Below are 15,893 nucleotides of genomic sequence, written 5' to 3'. Positions count from 1 at the left end.
GGCGGAGCGCGGGGCGGGGAGCGCCGGGCCGGGCCGGGCCGGGCCGGGCCGGGCCCACTCTGCTCCCTCCCGCCCGCCGCTCCGCCCGCACTCCTTCGCTCTCGCTCTCTGTTTCCCGGGACAGCGCCCGAAACTCGGCGGCGGACGCGGCTCCCGACGGCTCCCCGGACGCGGTGAGTGCCCGTACCTGCCCCCGGCGCAGCGCTGCCGCCGCCCGGCAGTTCCTGCCCCGCCTGGGGTGAAGGAGGAAGCGAGACGGGCTCCGGCTCCCTCCGGCCCGCCCGGCTTCCGTGGGGCGCCCGGCGCGCAGAGCGAGAGGGAGGGAGATGGAGGGTGCCGGGGCTCAGCCGCCGTGCCCCGTGTGCCCCGGGCAGCGCCCCGGCGCCGGGGTGGGGCGGGCGGCGGCGGGGCTGCGCCCCCGGCCCGGGGCTGCCTCCCCCGGAGCCTCCATGCTGGGCTGCGCGGAGGGGGCTGCGGCCCCGGCCCGGGGCTGCCTCCCCCGGAGCTCCATGCTGGGCTGCGCGGAGGGGGCTGCGGCCCCGGCCCGCCCGAGCCCCCTCGGCCGCTGGGGAGCGGGGCAAGCCCGGGGGCTGCGGCGGGCACAGCGCTGTGCCCCGTGCGGGCGGGCGGCGAGACCCCCGGGGTCCGTCCCTGACAGGAACATGGAGTTTCCTCCCGGCAGAAGTGCCGACTTTGATGCCACCAACTTTTTCTCGCACCCGGCTGCCCCGGCTCTCCGTTCAGTCTCCGTGCTGCGGTGAGTTTGGGCGGATGAAATGCACAGTCTTTCGAATGGTCAGTTTCCAGCTGAGTGGCGACAGACAGTAAGAAATGAAGGAGCAGGAATGCCTGATGCTTTTGTGTACGTACATGCCAGGCGTGCATCTATTAAAAAACAGTTTTCAGTTCATCGCTAGAGAATTCCCCATTTGCATCAGAGCATGAAATATTAAAATAATTTGATTACAGCATTTTGTGGTTACATCTGACATTAGTTTACTTGTGGACCCTGATTGTTGCACCACATCACTTCTAGATTGTCCAAGTAGCACTGAAGCAGAGAGCAGAGTGTAGATCTGGACCCAGGAGGTTTATGTGCAAGGATGACACTGCCCTGTATCCCATCCTTTCATATGTCCAACGAGAGAACTGACTCTGCAGAGCAGATGGGTGTGGGAAAATCAGTTCTAGTACTCGATCTTTACCGAATTTTAGAGACTTGTTTAAAGCCTGAACTGCAATGTTGAGTATCTCTACAAATAACCAGTATCAAAATCCTTTATACCCTTGCAGTGTGTTTTGTTCCTTTTAAATATTTTTTTTGCTCCAGACTTGTACAGTCAATAGTCTAATAGCAAATTAACTCTTTAGCTTTCCATCTGTCAAATAATGCCGTGCAGCACTGTGTTAATTACATAGGAAGCTATAACCAACATAGATTTCTGAGCAGGAACACTATGAAGAACTGCTTCTTAAGTGGTTAAGCAATAATTCATAAGTGTTTTTTTAAGTCTATATGCAGGGTTTCCTGTTTATTTTAGTTCCTGAAAATGGCTGTGTTAAAAATGAGCTGTGTGTCTTTGGACTGATAGATTTCAGTCACCCCATGTCACTGCTGTGGAAACGTACAAATACTAAGAAAAGGAAACAAGCCTGCAAAACATGGGTTTAGGGTTTTTTTTTAATGTTTCTGATCCTCATTTTAGATTTCATAATAAAATACAGGTGTGTGCTTTAATTTAAGAAATTATTAAATGCTGGCATTTTCAGTTTCTTTGACCCACACAGTTTTGCTATGTTTTGTAAAATTGAATGCATCCAAGTTCTAAGGACATATGATTTTCAGAATGAAGTGCATTATTTTTGAAACTTCAGCTAAAAAATTCAACGGTGCAATAGGATATTTCACTGGTTGTTATTATTTGCCTGCACTGCTAAACACAAAAGAACTTAGGGGAAGCACAAAAGAATTAAGATTTGGGAATCCTTTGAGATTTTCATCCTGCATCTCATACTTCAGATTTAGGTATGAAGGAATTGCTGCCTCTCAGTGGCTGATACAAACATACAGAAAAATATATTCAGTTACACAGATGTGATGTCTGTGTGGATAATGGGAAAGTTATAAGGTGATTCTGCTCAGGCAATATGTGTGACATAATTGATCAGGAAGATGCTCATATTGTTATCACCAGAAAAGAGCTCATTGTTAATTTCTTTGGCATTTTGTGCTTCATTAATTAAAACCCACCTTTTCATTAGACATAATCATACAGTAGGGTCCTATTTTTTTAATTGAATGGAACAGTGAAATAGCATAATAATTTTTACTTTTTAATCACACAGCATAGATGAAAAGATACTCTGTACAGAAGGAATTATTTAGAAACTATTTCTAACTTATAACTTACATTTTCTAGATACAATTCTTAAAAAGAAATCCTTAGAAGAATCCCTTCAAGAGAACTTGGCTAATTGATGCTATATATGTGCACTGTAAATCCCTTACAGGGCTGGCCAGCACTGAGCTGAGGTGTGTGGCTGGAGCCCAGCGGTGCCTGTGCACTGTAAATCCCTTACAGGGCTGGCCAGCACTGAGCTGAGGTGTGTGCCTGGAGCCCAGCCTGGCCTGTGCACTGTAAATCCCTTACAGGGCTGGCCAGCACTGAGCTGAGAGGTGTGCCTGGACCGTGTTCATTGACACAGGTATTTCAGCTCCCCAGAGCTAACTCAGGTGTGTCTCTTCCTGATGCAGTCCCAGTGCATTGTGTGCCTGTAATCCACCATCCCCTTCACTGCATTTGCAAAGTATGTACTTCAAATACTGCAGAAAGAATGGAGGTGGAATGAATAGTCTGGGGATTGGACTGTTTGTTGCAGATGAGTCAGAGCTGAATGTGATAGATGACAAGAAGGGATTTACCAGTGGAGTCTGGGGGCTAGCTGACCTCATTAGGAGCCAAATTCCTCTGTTAATCATCCACTGATGAGAAAGATTAAGTGACTTTTTACTCTGAGGTTATCCTTGCATTTGAATGCGTTATCTCCATTCTTATCAGGTTCTGTCCAACAGCTGCCTAAAAAGCACCAAAACAGTTTGTGTTCCAGTAGTTTTTTAACTACTGCTCTGTGACAGAACTCATTATCTTTCTCTGAGTGTGCCTTTATCTGCATAATCCAAGTGCAGAATTTGTTTTCTGTAGAGCTCCATGTGGAACCGAAGGACAAGAAGCAGTAATAAGGAAAGGGGGAAAGCTGCACCCATTCAAAGCCGCTTGGGTAGCACATTAAAAGTCATCATTCTGCATCCGCTTGGCTGCACTTTGCAAAGATGCAATTAACAGAAATGAGCCTGGGAGAGCTCTTTACAGCCTTGGTAAAATAATGCTGAAGTGCCCTGTGCTGTGTTCTCATTTCAAAGGCAGTTATTTCTACCCGAAAGAGTTTTTACACTTTCTTAAAGAGAAAGTGCCTCTTCAAGCCAGAGCTACCCGACAGGTTTTTACAGTATTTGAGGACTTTTGCAGAAACCTGCTCCATAGGAAGCAATGGATTGCCTCTATCTCCGCAGGACCTCCTAGGTTCCATACTGCCTTTATGCCTGGAAGCTGCATCAGTGTGCTGCTCCTGCACCAGGACACCAGGAAAGGTAGTGAAATGAGGGATCTGGCACACAGGAGTGCTGGGAACTGCACAAATCTGACCTTGGGAGTCATGCAGGATTTATTTCTGGTCTGCTCTAGACTAGACTCTGTTATTACACATAACATTGCTACAGAGGAAGGAAATCTGACATGTATATCTGTGTGCTTCAAATAATTTTCTGTTGATTTTTTTTTTCTTCTGATTAAAATTTATGCAAGTGGGATATTATGTCTGATTTTTGGTGACAGCAAGTTGCCCTAACATCCATGAAGTTATCTTTTGAACCTGTTGCTTTTTTCTAATTGACAATAGACCTGACAGTTTCTGACTAAAAGATGGAAGTGATGCAGCATAGATTTATGTTGATAGCTGCAAATCCAAGAGGCAGGCCATAAAATAAATTCTTTGCAAATACTGCTCAAGACAAGAAAGTGCATAAAACCACAGAATACTTTTTATGGTATCCTCTTACTGAAATTGGTGTGTTTTCTTGTAATTGCTTTGCCATTGAGTGCAATGCTCTATCTGGAAAAGTTTATTTAAGGATACTTAAGCATAGTTGGTATTCATATGACAATTATCACCATCCATAAAGTCTGGGAATGACTATCACAGACAACTTCATGGAACTGATCCATGTTAACCTTTTAGCCTTGGATGATGCTTGCCTTACTTCTAAGGGAGGAGTGTGTGTGGTTGCCATCTCCTCCCATTTAATCAGCCAACGATCAAACTTTTAAAAAAATAAGCAGCAGTACCTCTCCATGCCTCAGAACAAGGTTATTCTGAATTCTGAGGTGCTACCTGCTTTTGAGAACAAAGCAGACAATTAATGTATGCACATACCCTGCTATTTCTGGTACTTCTGCTTAGAGCTGTGAGCAGGCTATGGTTGAGATGTAACCAAGTGGTTCCACTTTTACCCATTGGGAGTGGGAGTGGAGTCAGGAGAGCTCCTTGGAGACTGGATAATAGGGCAGGGTATCATTGCTGTGGACACTGTCGGTGGCAGAGACCCTCCTGAAACAGGCTCTTCCCAGACCCCTTAGTGAGGGTGCCCCTCTTGCCTGAAGAGGTACATGTGGGCTGACATCCTTTCCACCCCATAGGGCTCAGAGGAATTATCTCAATTAGTATCTTGTTTCTCACCTCGTGAATGGCTGAAAATCTCTAAAATGGGATGTATGTTTGCATGTGAGTGGCTTTGATTTGTGTTTTGTTAATCCTTTGCAATCTCATAAATTATTTGGGTATTTATGGACTTGGTTTAATCCTGGCTGCCTCCGATGGATACAGCACATCTTGAACCATATGCATTAAATCTAAACTTATTTTCCCACACCCCTGAGCTCTGATGTAATTCGTGCTGCTGATCTGGAGCTGGAAGCCCAGACCTGTGTTGGTTTAGCTTTGCTGTTTATTTTGTGATAAATTTGTACTGATGAGATGACAGATAAAACTGCATGGCTGTTTAGCACTCAAGTGTTGAGCTACTCTGTGTGTTTGGTTTTATCTGCTCCTATCCCCATCAACACCTATTTAATAGAGATCTAATAAAATCCTGGTTTGTATACTTGACTCTATCATATTCTCTGGTTTCTCGAGGAAATGCAGTTTGAGCTATGGCTTTTCTGCCAAAGGAACTCTTGAAATCTGAGTGTTTGTCAGAATCACTTTGTTCCTCATCATTTCAAGGATATTTAATTTACTTCAGTGCATTGAATGCATCAATATTCACTATGAGGAACAGTTTAAGGAAGAAGAATTTTTGGTTGTGATACCAGATTTTTCTTTCTGATAGTAAAACTTATTTTTTTCAAAATTTAGATGCTTGAACATGCGGATAGATATTTGAAAATATGATCAAAACTGTCTTAAGAGTCAAACTTAAGCTTGGCTTCTGAAGTCTGCCTTTGTTTGGGAAATTCTGAGTACAAAGGTAGCTAAGCAATTGCTAACACATTGTTTGATGTGATTGTTTGAATTATGCTTTTCTAGGAGACTGTATTTGATATTTGATCTTGCTTAAACAAAATAGGGATCTTGTATTTCTTTCTTGAAATACACACAAGACTTTTCAAAAAGTCTTGTGTGTAGAAGTTTGGTAGGAAGGTATGGTCCAGCCAGTAACAAGCAGTGCTCATCATATGCTTTCAACTTGTATTCTCACGGAAAAGTAAGATAAATAGACATATTGCAATCACATTGAAAGACTGTCATGTTTGAAATATGACACTGACTGCCCTGTACGTTTTATCTCAAGATGTTTATGATATGTTTTGGAATGCCTCCTGGTAACTGCATTTTGCTGGTGTGACTTTGTAACCAAAATGGGTACTTTGTACCTTACTGACTCCATAAAGGCCGGTTGAGAAACTATTTCACTTGCTAAGGAACACAGTTGTATGTCTAAATATTTTACTGAAAAACTCTTGTGAAAGTAAGAAAAAATATTTAATGTATATTTCTGTAAGAATGAGCACAGATGGCTGCCTTACAGCAAGCAGGTGCAGATTCTATCATTTTGATAAGGAACGCTTTAAGTAGATCTGAAACCTGTAGTCAAACAAGTATCTCTGCAGGTGAAGGAGTAGATTTGACTATAGACGCTTTCAGTATCGATGGATTTGGGGTTTTTTAAAGAATTTTTTAAATAGGCTGGTTCCTGCACTTGCTGATCAATGATGATGACATTTCTTTCCATGCAGCGTGCTGGTCTGTAATGCTGCGCTCATGCTGAGCTGTGAATTGCTCAACAAGGGTTCAACTCTTTCCTTAAGTGACTGATGACTGTGGCCTTTGCTGAACTCAGATAGTCTCACTAATGACTTGGGGGTGCTGATTGCCAAATATCCAGAGCAGATTAGTGTGTCAGGGAATTGTGAACCCTTCTCATGTTACGTTTGCTTACATTCCTCAGTAGCTGACCGGAGCCCACAGTTGCGATTTCTGTCTGACAAGTTTACCTAAGAAACAGCATCCCAGGGGCAAGAGCTTCTTGCTGTGGACATACACTTTCCCAGGTAACTTAAGAGCTAAAATTCAACCAGTTTTGCTATGGTCTGAATGCAGTGAGCTATTGGCACTGGAACATGTCTTCTCCTGTTCTCTCAGCACAAAAGGAGATGCCATCTACCTCATTCTTTCAAACCTAGCATAAGTTAGGGAAGGACAGGTTAAACCAGGGGTCTGCAGACAGCATCTGCCTAGAAAAAAATCATGTTGGGGAACTAAGAGAGCAGGAGACACAGCTTGAAGCAGTATTACAGCTTTGGCAGGTACCATGGCCCCAGTTCTGCCCAGTGAAAGAAGCAAAAGAAGCATCTCATGTTGTGCAAGTCCAGTGATGTCATTGGACTGGGGATTCCTCACCTTTACATTAACAAAAGAGAATTGTCATGAGGGAATATTGCCAGGTATTTTTTCCTGGTGGATTTTTTTTTTTTTTTTTTTTTTTACATAAAAGCCATTTGAAGAAACATGTTATTTGGCCCAAGAATTTATAGGTTTCTCTGTTAATCCCTGCCATGCTTGTATGAGGTTCTTAGGACTTCTTTTCCTTTCTCTGGTTTTCTTGGACCCTTACCGTGAGGGAATCTGCAATCAATTTGTACCTCTCAGCTCACCTGTAATTGCAGAGGATCTATTCTGTTGCACATACACCTTAGAACATCTTAACTATTGAAGGCCCTCTGGAATCTGATTCTCCTGATTTTCCCCTTATATTTGGTCTCATTTCACCAGAGGCTGGTTTTTCTCTCCAGGAAGTCAGGGCGTGTCTGTCTCATTCCCTCAGTAGTCTCAGCTGTGATTTTTGCCTTTCCTGGCTGAGCCATGGCAGCCTGGGCACAGGTTTCCAGGGCTGCCTCTCTGCAGAGCAGTCAGTTCCAGGCAAGGGTGGGGTTTGTGGCACATGTGCAGCTGGCACTGCACCTGCAGTGCAGGCTTGGTGTGCAAGCACCTCACATGGCTGACCTAGGGACACGCTGTAGGTGTATGTGTGGGTTCCTTTTATCCAAAATTAAAACAAGTTTTGTCCAGAGTAAGTGAGAATGCTCTGTTGCAGCCTGTATGGGTTTTTACTCTGCCTTTCCACGTGGCTTCATTTCCCAAAATATGAAGTTGTTGGATCTGCACCACAGACACCCCATGTCTCCATTGAAGGGAATGTGGGAGTTGCTGGCAAGGGAAAGCAAGAATGCTGAAACTGCCATTTGGGCAAGGAAGTTGATTGATTTCTGCTGTAAAGCAAGAGCAGGTGGGAAAGAGGAGTACCATGAGTGTGTAGACACGGACCTGGAGCGTGGCAGGGGCAGCCCAGAGAGATGAGAAATGCCAGGCTCTGCAATGCTGCTCGTCCATGTCACACCCTGTGCTGCCAGCCCTGCTTCTGCTCCAGCCTCAGGAACTCCTCCCCAGAACTTCTGTAATACAACCCAAATGCTCTCACCGGGCCAGGGTGGAGAGAGGGAGTGCAGCTCTAGTTCATTACTGTATCCTGGTTTTTGTTTCAGTTTAATTTGCAAGCTTGCTGATTTCTTGCAGTGTCACTAAGAGTTTTCAAGGCAACCCCAGGGTTTTAATGTAATCTGTTCCACTGCCTGTCAGATTGATTTTCTGACCTATTTTGGGTCTTGCAATTTGGAATTAATGTTGCTTTCCTTTTCCAGTGGGTGGCAGTTGAAGCATAGAGAAATGTTTATTTGCTTGAAAGTTTATATAGATACGGATTTAAGTGGAAGAAGCCAAAATAAGCCAGTTATTCCTTGTGTCTCCTTATGTTGAATTCTGTTCTTTTTGTCTTGCATCTTGCAGCTGCAGAAAAGAACAAAAACCTCTTGTGAGCAAAATCCGCTTTTAGTTTCAATCTCCTACTTTTTGTGTTTTGTTCTGAACTCATTTCCTTATTCTCTTACCGTTAATAACTGTGAACCCAATCTTTCCATCTCTAGAACTCTGCATTGCATAAGCCTCCTTTCAAAACTTTGAAGCAGGGAGCTGCTGACTTCTTGCAGCAAAGTGTTCACCCTCCCAGAACTGTATTTTGATTCTGAATGTGACATGTAATAGCAGTTCTTTCTCCTGGTAAAAATATCGACTTGTCAAGAAGTCTTTAGTACTGATTATTTGAAATGTAATGTGTATTTTACCTCTAATATCTGTGTCCTTGCGGGGCCAATTTTTAACTGGAAATTACTTTCATGCACATTTTTCGTATGGAGTTAGTGCTATCTTACAGCTGAATTCAAGCATATGTTATTAAAATAAGTGGTGCTTGGAATTCAATGTGCTAGCTAAAATGCACATTAGTGCATTTAGTAAACAGTTCTGAGTGAAACAGTAGTATGTCTTTATGGGAATATAAATTTATTTTTATGTATAAAATACTGCAGTTCCAAGCACAGCAGAGGTTAAGTTTAATCTGTTAATCTAAAATTGTAAGAACTATTTATATCAGTGTTGAAACCAAATGTGAGGTTGGTATTTATTGTTGGATCAAGGAGCAGAATTTAATGTACTTTAAGAAGAACCAAATTTTACCTTTTTTTCTTTTCTCCAAAATACTCAAATAATGAAAGGACTTTTCCAGGATTTCCCAGTGCTTATTTTGTGAATAAATACTTAATGTAGCAGAAAAAGCAGGGGAAGTCTTTTCTTTTAGTGAAGTTTTTCCCCTAGGGATGAACTAGCTATTCATCTTCTATAATGTGTGATTACAGCTAAATTAGCAATTATCTCCATCTTTTCCCTGAAGAAAATGAGCTCTTATATAGGTATTTAATGACTGAGTCAGCTTATCATAGCTAAGCCTTGTCTAAGCATATGTGCCAGTCCACTTGGAGTCTGCTCTTAAATTGATGCAGTTAAATACAAAAGCTTGTGCAAACAGTAATTCTAGATGTTTATAAACTCATTTGCCGCTTGTGGGGATACAAGTTCTGCTGCTTCTGTGGTTGATGGATGAAACTTGAAACTGATTTAGGACTCTAAATGGAAAAATATCCAGGAAGATATTTTTTCCCCTTCTGGCCAAGTGAAATGACAAGGAATTAATTACCAGTGCAGCGACAAGTTGAGCTTTGTCTGGTTGATAACAAAACTGATTTTACTTAGCAGCAGTACTCTATGGCTGTATTACCCTGAAATGGAAAACTTTTCAAAGTAAAAAGTACTCTAAAAATCATGACATAGCATGATCTCAGTTTTGTCAAAGGGATCCATTCAAAACAGAAGATGACTCCATTGAAAGTCGTGACTTGTTTTTGTTTTGTCTTGGGGTTTTTTAGGGTTTTTTTTTTGTTTTTTTTTTTTTTTACAAGACTCTATAATAACATCTGTGATGACTTCAATGCAAGTCAGTAGGAAAAGAACCCTCATGTTTATTTTCAATTCCTTTATCTGTCGATTCCTGGAATGCTTGAATTCTGGAAGGCTTTATACTTTCTTTAAGACTTTACCCAACTGGTAGATCTTGTTTGGAGGGCTGTGGAATGGTTTTAGCATTATTCCTACTCTGGATTGCAAAAAACATCTACTTGTATTATGGTTTGGGTATTTTTTTTCCTTTGCTTTTCATTTTTTAAAAATAAATCTGATTTTCTTGCTGCTATTTCATTCTGCTTTCCAGTGAATAAGGCTGATCCTAATACTAAAAAAGTTTTGAGTGAGTCTCAAACAGAGGGATGTTTTCTTTCTTTGCTTTAAACAAACCATGTGGGTTACACGGCTCTGTTTTGAATTAACAGCTCTCCAAGCCGGGCTGACCACTTAAGGCTTCTCAGACACTGAGGATTCAAATACTTCAAAGGAAAGACAGCCATGTGTAATGTTTCATCCTCTTAAAAGCACAAAAAAGGATGCCAGACTCATGTAATTGAAAATGTTTGCTGTAGGTAAGGTGTCCCAGGCAGGCCAAGGTGGAAGAACCTATCCCTGTTCTGCTGGGTTTAGTTTTACTTTGGTTAGTAGGGGCACTCTGCTGCCTAATAAGAGTTAAAACTTTGCCTGTTTGTGTCTCTCTGATTTTGGTTTAATTCTTGTGGTCCTTTAGCTCTTATTTGGAGTTCTAGTGGGTGAAGTCAGAATAAATGGAGAGCAGCATGCATAATGCTCTTCTGATCAGGGTCTTATTTTCCAAAGTCCACTTAATACCACTTTTTAATTGCTTAACCATTCAATATCCCAAAGCAATTTGTTAGGAAAGTTACAAAAAAAAAAAAAACACTTTGCAGTCCATCAGTGTCTGCTGTGTAAGCCTTTTAAAGCCTCTGTATAAATACCCCAGTGTGGTTCCATCTGTTCTCTGTGCTCAAGGTGAGAGGCAATAGAGGGAAGCAGGGGCAGATGGGGGAAATGTTTGCAGCTGGATGTGGGGCTCTGCAGGAGTAAGGCAGTGACAGTGCTGTTGTACTGGGTAGCAGAATTGTTCTGCTTCTGCTGGACCACTGGCAAGTTGAATAGTTTGGGTAATTGTTTGCTTGCTGCCTGCCCAGATCATGGGTAGTGAAACTTGTGTTTGTTCAGGGTTTTGGTTCTGGGAGTTTGGGTATTTGGTTGTGTGGTTTAGTTGGGTTTTTTTCAGGTTTTTTTGGCCTGTTTTTCCTATTGCAGTAGCCCAAGAGGGGGTGCCTGGTTGGGACACCCCATCAAGTCCTGTCAGTGTCCCATGGTTTGCTGCCTGCCCCGTCTGTGCCAGGCTGGGCACTGAGCTGTTCAGCTGGGACACAGCCCACAGCTCCCATCCAGCAGTGTCGGGCTGAGCTCAGCTGTGTGTGCTGCAAAGCAACGCCCACTGCTGTCCTTGCACAGCTCCAGCCCTTCCCTGGTGCAAACTGGAGAAATTTCCGTCTAACTGACACTGCACAATATTGTATCAAAGCTGGAACAAAGATGAGGTAGATGTTCTGCCAACATCCTAGGGAAAAGCAAGTACTCTTGAGACTTATGAATTTTCCTGTGCATTCTTTGTGACTTGATAATCGTAAAGTTTCTGAGAGATTTCTCTCCCTCAAAGTTAGGTTTTAAGTGTGTAATTCACATATTTTGTGCCTGTGCAGGTGTGTTAATAAGATGGGGGTAAAATAATTGGAGTAACTGAGAGGGTTTTGTCCTCTGGGAAAAGAAGCTGGAAAATCTTTTTTGGTCCATTTCATCTTTCCAAAGATTCTAGCTGGACCCTCTAAGTATCACTTGGAGCCGTGTTCTGAAACAGCTTCTCTCTGGTAGCACTTGCACAAAACCAGGGTAGCAGTGTCATACTGTCCTCACATTTACCTGAGATTGTGGCTGGCTGGGCTTGAGAACCTTCACACTCAACTGTACAGAATTTCTCATTTTGAATCTTCTGAAAGCTTGATCTGATAAATTGCTGGAAGGCCGTGTTCTGGGTATGAGTGAGCAGAATCTTTTCCTGTTGGAGACAAAGTGTGGTGAAATGGAAGACAGAAGCTACGGGCAGCCCCTGTTGTGTTTGATGCAGCCAGAAGCTGGAGTCTCAGGTTTTTGGTCAAAGAATGGGAGATGTCCTTTAAGCCTCTTGGGCTTTGTGCAATGCAATGACTTCAAGTGTTACAGCATTTTTTTATTAAACTTTTCTCAATATTCCCATGCTATAGAGAATTAGCAGCCATGTAGTTTGTGTTCAGCTTGGCTCTGATAGCTGGAGGTGCAGAGGATGAAGGACTTTGGCACCATTTTTCCATTAGTTGCATCTCCCCAGAAACTCAAACAGTAAAATTGCTCTTTTCTATTCAAATGTGTAGTGCTGTGTGACATCAGGTGCATATGGCATTCATCAATAATGAAAATGTTCAGCTGAGCAGTAATAACATCTACAAATAAGTAATAATGCAAATAAGTAATTAATGATCCCTAGCAAGCAACATATTAAGAGGAATTAGGCTGCTTGCTTCTGTTCCTTTAATGTGGATCCTGGAATCCAGAGGTTGATTGTGTCTGACTGTGCATTTCATAAATACATTTCTAAGCTCATTCCCACATCATTTATACGCTGAAGTTGTCCAAGTTCTGAATTGGCCTTTTGGAGAACAGGGTAAGTGCTCTTTGTTTTCAGGCGTTGCCAAATATTAAGAAAGAAATAAAAATGTGAGCTTTTACTTTGCAACAGTTTTCAGATGTTTGGTTGTGTGTTCTAATAGTGCAAATCAAAACTGCATTCTGTGTGGGTGAGTAGAAAGGGCTGAAGTGGTAGCAGGGAGGTGGCCATGGGCTGCTTGAGGTATTTCCACTGGTGGGAGATGCCCAGGGACCTGAGAGGGGACTGCAGATGAATTTGGTGCTGTTAGTCCTATCCAGTGTAACAGTACTGGAGGAACCTGGCAGGGAAAGCAAAATGCTCATTTATTTACTTCAACCAAGAGCCAGAAACCTCTGTACTTCACCCTGCCCAGAGCCTTGGCCCGCTGCAAAGACATCCAAGTTTATCTGTTGCTGTTAGACTTTGCTTTGCCTACACATCCTCAAATAGTGCACAGCCCATTGTATCAGGAAGGAATTCGATAGTGACTGGAGTTACTTGGGCTCACCAGACTTTGAACAATGTCTGAGTAAAACCAGATTGGAAGCAGTACAACCAGTTTTCCTTTTGCTGTAGCTGTGTTTACAAAGATTTCAGTATGGCCATAATTTACCTGGCTTGGTAGCACTATAATTGACAGAGAAATTAATGAATTCTTACATTCATACTTCATGCTTGCGAGATTGTGCTTCAAGAATGAAATTTCCCTGATTTTAACCAGAAAACACAATTAATTAAAATGTTAATGAAGCTGATATTTTTTTCTTTCTGCTGCAATTGTTTTAACCAGTGCCATTGCACCCATTAAGGGATGTGGGCTATGTGTGTCCTCCCCAGAACAAACACTGAAAAAAAGCCATCATCCTTTGTTGATAAAGTGTGAAAATAGTGAAATGCAGTCTTAAGATTGCCTTAAGAAAGAGACAAATCAATTTCAGACCTCAAATGCAGTACTTTAAAACATATTTTGGCATTCTGGTGACATCAGTCTTAGTAGAGCATACTTCACAGAACTGAAACTCATCTTTCCCTTTTCACTTTGTGTGCCTGTGCTCTACTTTCTTTTCCCCGACTTTTCTGTGCTTTGCTAAAAAGGCAGATGCAGTCCAAAACCATATTTCCTAAATGGTGTGTTGTACAAAGAAGTTCTGCAGTGAAACCTTTTAAATCATGAAACTCCAACAAGATTTGATTTTCTGTTTCTCAGCTTGCTCTCTGCCTTGACCTTTGCTGTGTTTTAGGATACATAAGTAGCAAACAGTCAAAAAATTATTTTAAGAAACTTTACTGGGTTACTTTGATTCTCTCTCTTAGTTTAATCCTTTCAGAGATGAATTGCAGTTCCTCTGGTGCTCCTAGGAAACGCTGATGCGAGTCCATTTTTAAAACAAATAACCAATTCCAACAGAAATTCTAGCAGGAAGCAGTGGATGGCAATTTAATGAATTTCTGAGATCAGTCATTAAGTCATCTTTCTCTGTCCTTAATTTGTTATATGGAAACTGCTGGTTATACATGTGTCCTGGTTTTGGAGAAAAAAACCAAATTGATGATCTCTGAAAATGTATACAGTGTCTAGTTTATTTAGAAATGGATGATAAAACTCCAGAGAAAAACATGTGATGATGTAAAATGTATTTGCTCAAAATTAAGTGTCTCAGTCATCTTGTAAAGATATGGGAGTATTTGGAGCTTTTCCCCACTTTTTTCTTCTGAACAAAATCCAGTGTGCTGCTGTCAAGTCCTCAGCAGTTTGCAATCAGATGTTCCCAGCATCTGTCACAGTAATTAGTGTGACTCTCTTCAATGCAGCAACTTGAAAGATTTTTTTACCTTTTAATTGCTGAAGTTTGGTACTAACGTTCCCAATGATTTGTTCAGTAGCAGGCAGTGCAGGGGAGTAGCACAGTGAGCTGGCATTCAGAAGTTGCTCATAGCTGCATGTTTTTCCCTTTCAAAATACTTTGTAAAGTCAACAGAAGGGTGAAAACTCTGAAATTCAGAGCAACTGTACAGTGATCAAACAATTCTGCACATGTGTACTCTGAGTTTCTCCAAGTTCATGCTTGTTTTATTTGGTGAAATACTTTGAAAGAGTTGATATGACATTGGTGTGAAGTGTAAAGTTATACAAATAAAGTCATGTATTCCTATTAAACCCCACCTCTGGCAATGTATTAGGGCATTAAAGTTTTGGTTCTTTTACAGTAGCTGGTTTGTCCTTCCTAGTCAGATTTTCCCATGTTTGAAAGGGTCTTTGTTGCACTCTTTGGCTCGTCTTGCCATTGATACACAGGTCTGAGGTTTTCCTGTTCAGGGAGAATTTGGCTGCACTCACCGTGCTGCTTCTAGTAAAGCTCACAGAGCAGAGAGTTGTCTTGGAAAATGTAACAGATTGGATTTTATTCAGCTGGTATATTTTGGACCTTTACCATGTTCTCATTTATCTCTCACTCACAGAAACACTCTAAAATGGCAAGCATGTAATCTTTTTTAGATTGTAAAGCCTTTGTTATGGCTCCAGATATTGATGCCTGACGCTTTACTGTGGGCTTTGATCCTGATTTTCTGGTCTGTGTTTTTGTTTGATTTGGGGATTTTTTTCCCCTGGTGCCTGTGGAAACATTCAAAGTCCTGATTATTTTCAGGGACTAATATAACTTTTTATGGAATCATATTGAAAAAGGGCTTTGTTAGATTAATGAAGCATTCATGTGCTTTACTTCATTTGCAGAGTTGAGGTTTTTTTGCTAAACCCTAACTCTTCTCTATGAGGGCACGACTTTAATATTTACTTTCTGCTTCCAAGCTAGCTCTTTGTGAACAAGGAAAAGATTCCTGGTGAAGCTTCATCTGGAGCATAAGGGTTCCTCTGTTGGCTGTTCCTTGACTTGGTTTTTGTCATTCATATTTGAGTTACTGTCTAAATTCAGGATATTTAGTTGTGATAAACTATAGCAGTTGCAAGAAGCTCTGTCTCCTTGTAGAGACCCACATGTAGTATTTCAAATAATTGTTCTTGATTCAGTGTTACTGTTCAAGAGAGCAAGGATGAAGCAGTTCCATTTGGCTGCTGCTCCATTTACAATGTGGAAAGCTTCTCTCTTGTGGCTCTGCCCAGTTTATCTGGAAAAGCAGAAGTTTTCAGGCTACAAGACTCATTTAGGTGGATTCTTAGTTTTAGTGGTCAACTCTAATTTCCTGCCAGGTG

General features: G+C 41.9%; 1 protein-coding gene and 1 long non-coding RNA gene across 4 annotated transcripts in view; one reads left to right on the top strand and one right to left on the bottom strand.

Annotated features, from left to right (window-relative positions):
* LOC140684930 (uncharacterized) overlaps positions 1–325 on the bottom strand; it is a 57,259-nt gene extending 56,934 nt beyond the window's left edge. Inside the window, exon 1 of the long non-coding RNA XR_012057951.1 lies at positions 188–325. This is a non-coding gene — a long non-coding RNA (uncharacterized lncRNA). The remainder of the gene's footprint in view (positions 1–187) is intronic.
* PRKCD (protein kinase C delta) overlaps positions 1–15,893 on the top strand; it is a 59,978-nt gene that overhangs the window by 182 nt on the left and 43,903 nt on the right. For 2 of the 3 annotated variants that reach the window (XM_030283109.4, XM_002189928.7), the window contains exon 1: positions 11–173. The exons of the other annotated variant lie outside the window; for it this stretch is intronic. The gene's annotated coding sequence lies outside the window, so the exon portion shown is untranslated. Of the gene's footprint in view, positions 1–10; positions 174–15,893 lie in introns of those variants that run through there. 3 annotated transcript variants of the gene reach the window in all.

The sequence above is a fragment of the Taeniopygia guttata genome, chromosome 12, assembly GCF_048771995.1.
Source record: "Taeniopygia guttata chromosome 12, bTaeGut7.mat, whole genome shotgun sequence".
Classification (NCBI taxonomy): Eukaryota; Metazoa; Chordata; class Aves; order Passeriformes; family Estrildidae; genus Taeniopygia; species Taeniopygia guttata.
This window is presented reverse-complemented; position numbering and strand designations above follow the sequence as displayed.